Source organism: Anguilla rostrata, chromosome 15, assembly GCF_018555375.3.
Source record: "Anguilla rostrata isolate EN2019 chromosome 15, ASM1855537v3, whole genome shotgun sequence".
Taxonomy (NCBI): Eukaryota; Metazoa; Chordata; class Actinopteri; order Anguilliformes; family Anguillidae; genus Anguilla; species Anguilla rostrata.
The window spans coordinates 21,552,746-21,560,418 of record NC_057947.1 but is presented as its reverse complement, the minus strand read 5'-3'; positions in this window follow the sequence as shown (position 1 = coordinate 21,560,418).

Genomic DNA, 7,673 nt, shown 5'->3' with positions numbered 1-7,673 from the left:
TGATCCAAAGAGTTGAGATGAAAAAGAAACTATATTATACTGTAGCGGCGTGGGACCAGAGTAACCCAGTCAGAGTGGATTAGGGATAACTCTTAATGAGAATCCACAGATCCAGAGGCAAATCATGCATCTAGCACAAGGTGAACCCATGTTCTCTATATGGAGTCCACAGGCTGGATTCACTTTAATCTTTTTCATAATACTCACTGTATAATCTTACTTGACAAGTAAGGTTTTAAATTGAGCCTTTGCAGTTGTTTCCATGTCACATGGTGTGCTGCATGCTTTTTTCTAAGGTTTTACTGGCCTGCCAGGTCTTGGTTGTTGTAATTTCTGCAGAAAATTGACCAAGGCTGACAGAAACATTATCCAATCCCAAGTATGGCTGTTAGTGAGCCAATCCGAATGAAGAATATTTACCCTGTGCGAAAGACCATGCCCTTTTTGTTTTTTCCACATATCATATTCATTTCTGGAAGAGAACATTTTATTGGCTGCATCATATATACCAGATATGCTTATAATCAGGAGTATTTGCAGAATTTTTTGTTGATGTTGCTGCGGTCTCCTCAGAACAAAAATAGCATGCAAAAACATCACATTGTTTTCATGATTGACTAACGAGTAACTGCTCAAAGCAAGTGGGGGCTCTTTGACTATTTGGGTGTGTGTACAAGTGAATGGCAAATTATGGTCCTCAGCCAAAAACATGGATAATGGTGTCAGTGAAACCATAAGGGTGGCTGTCTCATGAGACTGAGGTGATGGAGAATTGAGGGGGGAGGGTGATGGTGTCTGTTCCCTTTGTTTTTTTTGCTTTTTTTCAGCAGCACCGGCCTGCTTATTTCACTCTCTCCTCCAGAGAGTATTGAGTCTTTCAAACAGAACTCAATCTGTCCTTAAAAGCTAATCCCCAGACGTTCATTAGTGGACCTCTTCGTCCTTTAAGTTTGTTTGGTGAGGCATGGTTGTTGTTATCCACCCCCACACAGACATACACATGCACACACAGATGCATGCATACCCTTATTTAAAATGTTTAAAACACTGCCTTCATACTGATGATAATGATAATTATGATAATGCATTGCATTTATCTAGCACTTTTCATCTCTAAGCGCTTCACAGTGAAGTAGGGGGAGGAGGCGGTCATGTCAATAACCGCCAATGTGTAGCATCCACCCGGATAATGTGGGCTTGCAACAGCAGGATGTAGCATGGCTGCCTGACTGACTGGCTGAACTTTTTACCACTAGAGGCGAAGAAATATCATGAAAGTAGTCGCCGCCACCACCAAGCATTTCCCATTGGGTTCTTTTATTTGCATGTTTTTGCTGATTTGTTCTATGACAAGGAGGCACTGCTCCAGGAGTAAATGAAGGTTTGGATACGTCCGCAATGAAAATCTCAATAAGCCTTTCAGAAATGATATGGGTTGATGGCCACGTGCCTCTCCTAGCTGGAAATAAGCACTTGCAAAGCTTTTTCTTTTGTTTCGAAGAGCGTTTCTCATAAGTGTGAGAGAAACAAACTGACAGTTACTGTCGCTGCCATTAACTCCCCCCCCCCCCCCGCCCCAGTCCCCCCCCCCCTTCTCCCAGCGCCCTCTGCAGAGAGGAGCGTCCCAGGGGAAATAACCCACAGCTGTTTCGCTTATGCACGTATTCCCATCATACCGCTTCATTCAATAAGCAAATGCCATAAATAGTAATGAATATGGATAATCTCCGCGGTTTCTTTAGCGCTTTGATGAAGGCACTCGTCTGAATTTCAGTGCACGCGACTGTTGTTTTTTCAGCCGCCTTCCATGACACGAGTGCCTGGCTTCCCACTGTGTATTTTAACGGCACCTGTGCTTGGGCGTGTGCAAAAAACTCACATTTCCATGCAGGGCTGCTTTGACATGCTGTCCGCCAGCCTGACCTTCCATCCTCTTCCCCCCCCCCATTTTGCCTGGCTGAGTCTCTTATCTGGGACAAATCTAAGGCACTTGCATTTCATATCTTCTGCAAACTGTGCTGAGAAGGCAGCGTGAGGTATTACCCTCGAGGGGAGAGCTTGCCACTGGGATTTGAGACGATATCCCTCCTCCCAGAGAATGCATCGTAAAATAAACTCAGTTCTGTCTGGCGCAGTGGTGATCAGTGATAAATGTGATGGAGACTAAACAGGTTTTACATTATTCTATATACAGTATATATATAAAATGAGAAATGTTAGGTGACTGGAACATTTGTAATCACATGTGCTCTCGCTATCTCTCTCTCTCTCTCTCTATATATATATATACACACACACACACAGTTATATAGCGTGTGTGTCATGCATGTTTATTTCCCATTTGGGAATGATCCCTGCTGACTCTTTGTTTCCAGGTTAATTTGCATCGACACCTACATTCATTGGTTCGTTATATTGCATGCAGACTTGTGTTTCAGACCAACCTGACTACTCTCTCCACAATTACCCCCCCCCCCCCTCCCCTTTCCCCCACCCCCTGGACACATGCAAATACACACACACATGCTCACACATCTGCTCTGTGCCAGCTGTCCTATGATTAACTAAAATGTCCAATCAGTGACTCGTGGTGATTTTCTCAGCCGTACTGCCGGGTTATTTTCATCTCTGGAGGCTGCAGCCTCAGTCTCATGCCACTTTTTGAAAGACTAGGCGTGTGGCCCTGGTGTCCTGGTCAAATTCCTGCAAAATTAGCTCTATGCATGTGGCTTCCAACTCACCTCCCTGCATCTGATTGGTTACAGAATCCCTTGAATTCCAACCCACTTTAATTCCCCAGGTCGTCACTGCAAAAGAGAATTGAGCTCTTAGTTGACCTGCTTGGTCAAATAAAGGTTACATAAAAAAAATAATGGCTGCATTCCACACTGACTGACTCACTGCGTGTGTGGATACTTCAACAACCATGTTTTCCACTTGGTGAAGTTGAAGCTGATGGTGCTTCTACAGTTAATTTTCACCACTTCAGCAGTGGAGCATACTGTCATCATATCTTGATTGAAGGTCAGTGTCTTCTCTGGTTTGAAATTGATTTTCAAAAATAGCACTTATTCTCAGAATGTCTGTTGTGCATGTGGCTGTGGGCCTTATTCTGGTCAGGGGCACATGAATTATTTTTGAAATTCCAGAATTAAATACTGAATGGGGCTCTGATGTCTCATCAATAGATCTGTCGATCGATCCATATGTCCTCGCAGGGTATTTGTTATTTCAGCAGTTTTGCTTCAAATATGTTACTGTTTAAAACATGGATATAGTCTAAGAACCAGTATTACATAGGTCTTGCACGTTTATTGAAATGATATGTAAAACCAAATATTTAAAAGTAAATATGTATCATATCAAATAAAATATATATTTTTAAAAAGTATTTGTACGGGTACAGTAGTGAGACAAACAAGGTGGCCCAGAGACAATCAGGCTGCAATGCACTTTCTTCAGTAACACTTTCTTTCAGCAACCAATGAACTCAAAGCTCAATGTTTGTGTGGAAACCAACAACCTATCACAGAAAAACATAGTTATGTGTTAGTTTTTTCATTGACTGTGAAAGGCTGTGCATTATAACTACTTAAACAGGCTAGTTTGATCAGTGGCCCATTTCTCTCACCGTGGGCTTATCTCCCAGGACCCGCATCACGTCACTTCACCTTAGTCCAGCACATCAGCCATCTGCTCTTAACATGCTTCAGAGAAATGGCTTTCATTCATAATTAAAGAAAATGCATGAAAACCCCCCACAGATGCAACCAGGACCCCGCGTACTTCTAACTGCCGCTTTGCATGTGGACGTGGAGGAAGGGGGCGAAGTCACTCAGTATTCATAATTTAGACATCATTTTGTCTGCGCTATGCTCCCCTGGTGGTCATCGGCTGTACATTAAGCACTTACACACGGGTGAAACTCGAACCTTTTCACTGGACTGCTGTAAGGTAAATTCAACATGCATTCTTCCATTTTTGAACCTAGATGAAATCAAAGGCATGCATTACATTTTTGCCATCCGGAGGGTAGATAACAGAGGACTAATTAAAATTTTTTCATTTGAAAGCAAGAATGTAATTAACAGCATTTATTCATGATCATATGAATGCATTTCTTAAAAATCCCAATGCTTCCTCCTTGATCTCATATTTAAATATACGCAACCTGTTGAGGCACCAAAATGTTCCTCACAATATGAAATTTTACTCCCAGTAGAGTTAATATTATAAAAATAATGAGAATTAATGTCGCTACAGTTAAGAGCCAAGCTATTTCATTTTAAAATGTTGGGCTTAAGCACGAGCTGCAGAACACCAACCAGGGCTTTGTCTAATAATGCACACTGAGGAAGACTCATTTATTATTGCAATTATTATTTTATTATTATTAATGTACTTTGTCAATCAGTGGATGGGTTTGAGAAGGAGAAGCAGCAGGCATTGTAATGAGTGTATTAAACATTTTCCCCCCTGTGGCAGTTAATTATAGTTGTAATTTTCATACCAGGAATAAATTCAGCTCTCCCGATTAACTTCTAACTTCTCTGCCTATAATGACTATGTGCCATTTGAGTCTGAAATCCATCATATGAAATGTTTTAATCTCATCCATAAGAACAATTATGCTCATTTTTCTGTTTGATGTGGGGACTGTTCATTCACCATGGTCCATGCTCTATCACAAGATTAAAACAACACTATAATTAAGGGAGGAACGGAGTGGAGTTTCATTTCAGTTTTTTTTTTGTTTGTTTTTTGCGCTGAAAATTTTGAAATTAAACATTTTGGGAGGAAGTGACTCAATCAACACAAAGTAACATAAGAAAGTATCTTCTTGAAATTAAATATCTGAAACCAGTAAAAAAAGCATTTTGCCCAACCTCGAAGAGGGATTCTGAAGAAGATGCTTGCTGTGGCAAAATGTGTCCTTGTTCTATCAAATCAGCTATATGTGCAACTACATTATCAGTGCTCCCATTTTTACTCGCCTATTCTCACTGGAGAAGTTTCCTGGTTAAATAATTTTTTTAAATATCTAAAATCCCTCAACATACTGAATTTAGATATAATGTAGTTTCACGTACATGCTATGTATGTATAGTTATTAAACAATATATAGTATGAGTTATGCAACAAATTGTTTGCAGAACTTTGGATATATGAAAGTGGCAGTTGATATGTTTTATGTTTTGGTCGTTCATTTGGATATATATATAGAAATTTATAACCTGCATTTGGACTTCGTATATTCCTATGTATATAAGGGTTAGCAAAGTTTCATTAAAGCAAGACATTGAGGTGAATGGATCAAAACCGGAAAATACTAAGCCACAGAGTGCTTTTCTCTGGGAGTGGAAAAGGACTGACAGGTGGCCAGTCTCAAGTCACTGTACAGCATGTGACCTGTCAGCACCGATGCAGTCAGCCTATTAATGAGGGGGAAGTGGTTACCCGGACACCCCGCTGACTGATTGATTGGTTTATTGATTATGACATTAGAGAGGAGCAGAAAGTGAAACCCACAACGATGATCAACAATCCGCAGGCAACATCTCTCCGCTGAAATGCTGTTGTGCTGTTGCTCTGTTAGGGAGAGAGAGAAAGAGAGAGAGACACAGACAGTAACAGCTTAGTAGCGTCTCTCCCCTCTCCCTCTGTGGATGAAAGTGGTAGCTTGCCGTCTTGTGCCACAGTGGCTACATTGGGGGTGTAGAGAGTGGACCATCAATCAATCCATTGTCTAACCTGCTTATTCCTGGTCAGGGTCTCAGGGGGTGCTGGAGCCTATCCCAGCATGCATTGGGTGAGGGGCAGGAATACACCATTTCCAAAGCAGAGCACACACACCGTTCACTCACACACATACCCAGGGGAAATTTAGACCCTACAATTAACCTAACCTGCATGTCTTTCAACTGTGGGAGGAAACTGGAATACCTGGATAAAACCCCATGCAGAAATGAGGAGAATATTCAAGCTCCACACAGGGATTCAAACCCAAGACCTTCTGCAGGGAGCACTGTAATAGAACGTAGGCCTAGCAGCAGATGGTGATCACTTGGTGCGTGAACAGAATAAGACATGCTTATACCCTAATATTAGTAATGAATTATATTTAAAATTAGTGACTGGAATTACGCTTAGACTGAATTTCTTAAGATGCTTTGTACAGCAGAAATTACATAACTTACTTAACTTGGGCTGACACAGTCTGAATTATCCATGAATACAACTGAATATTCACTGGAACATTTCAGGTTAAGCACCTTGCCCAAGGGTGCAATTACATGATGTGCCTCATTCTGGACCCCAACCTGCAACCTTCCGGTTCTAAGTCCAGTCCCCTCAAGTACATTTGCCAGTCCCAAGGTCCCATATTTGAACACTGGGAAGGATTTGGCATGTGACTCCAGTATGCGGAAATAGAGTGAGAGAGCATTTGTTTTATTCCAGAAGTTATAAATGCAGCATAAGGATATTTGGACATAAAACAAACGCAGTCTTGCGTAATTCATGAAGGACAAGTGTGGCCTTAATTGACAGGACGCATAGACCGTTTACACATGACCAAAGCTACTGAAGCGCTCATACCTGTCTGTCAGAGGCAAATGACAATAAACCACAGTTATTCCTAGTTGCTTTCACTTTAAGGTCTCCCATCCTTTTCCGAAGCCTAAAAACCATAGTGCCCAAACGTGCGTGCTGACGGCAGTCTGGTTTAATTCAGGGAGTGATTTCATGTCTGAACCGATGGTACACCCTCTGTCTCTCGACCTTTAGTTCAAAAAAAAAAAAAAAACTCACCCCCCGCCCATCAGCTGCTGATGCTTTCAAGCCGAAGAGACATGTACAGAGGAGTTCAAAGACTGTCCTGATAGCCCACTGGATCACAGGGGGTTTACTTATTGATGTGAGAGAATGTGTTATCTCTGGGCCGGCTCCGGCAGGATCTGGGGTGGGCGATGTGCGGCAAGGCTGCGATTTCTCACGCCTTCACGGCTCACCTGGATGCTGCTTTGTTCCCGTCATGTATCCACCAAAGGTTTGCCTGGTGATGCTGCAAAGGGCACCTTTTATAATTCCTCTGGCTGACCCGCAAGCACAAGATGGCTGTTCTAAAAAAGACCAGTTCCCAAGTATCCTTAAAGTAGCTATAGCCTCAGGACATTTAAACTCACCGTCAGGCTTTTCACAAAAAGCTAGTTATTTGGGGGATAGTATTGCTTATTCCAATAAAAAGCGAATGAGAAAATCTAACTTTCAGACAGACTCCTGAATGAATAGGATGAGAATTTTTCTTGACATCTCTGGGGCAGCCGGACGGGGGGATGAAGCCTCTGACAGCAGTGTGTGAGGGTCAGTGCACTGGCTGTCCACAGGTAGCAATCAATAATCAATCCATTTCTTTAAATCAGTGTGTTAGTGATGATAAAGAGAAGGCTGTGTAACACAGTGGTGAAGATCTTTGACCAAATAAAACCGCTGTCGGTCAAACTCTCAGTTCAGTCACTACGATGTACTAATATATTAAAATTGCCTACTTTTATTTTATATAGCAAAAATCACATTGCCAGAGAGTCTGTGCATTTGAAAGATTTTCACTCTGAAATATTCATTCTAGAGATGTTCTTGGTTGGTAGTTTGGCCTTGCAATCGGAGGGCCACTG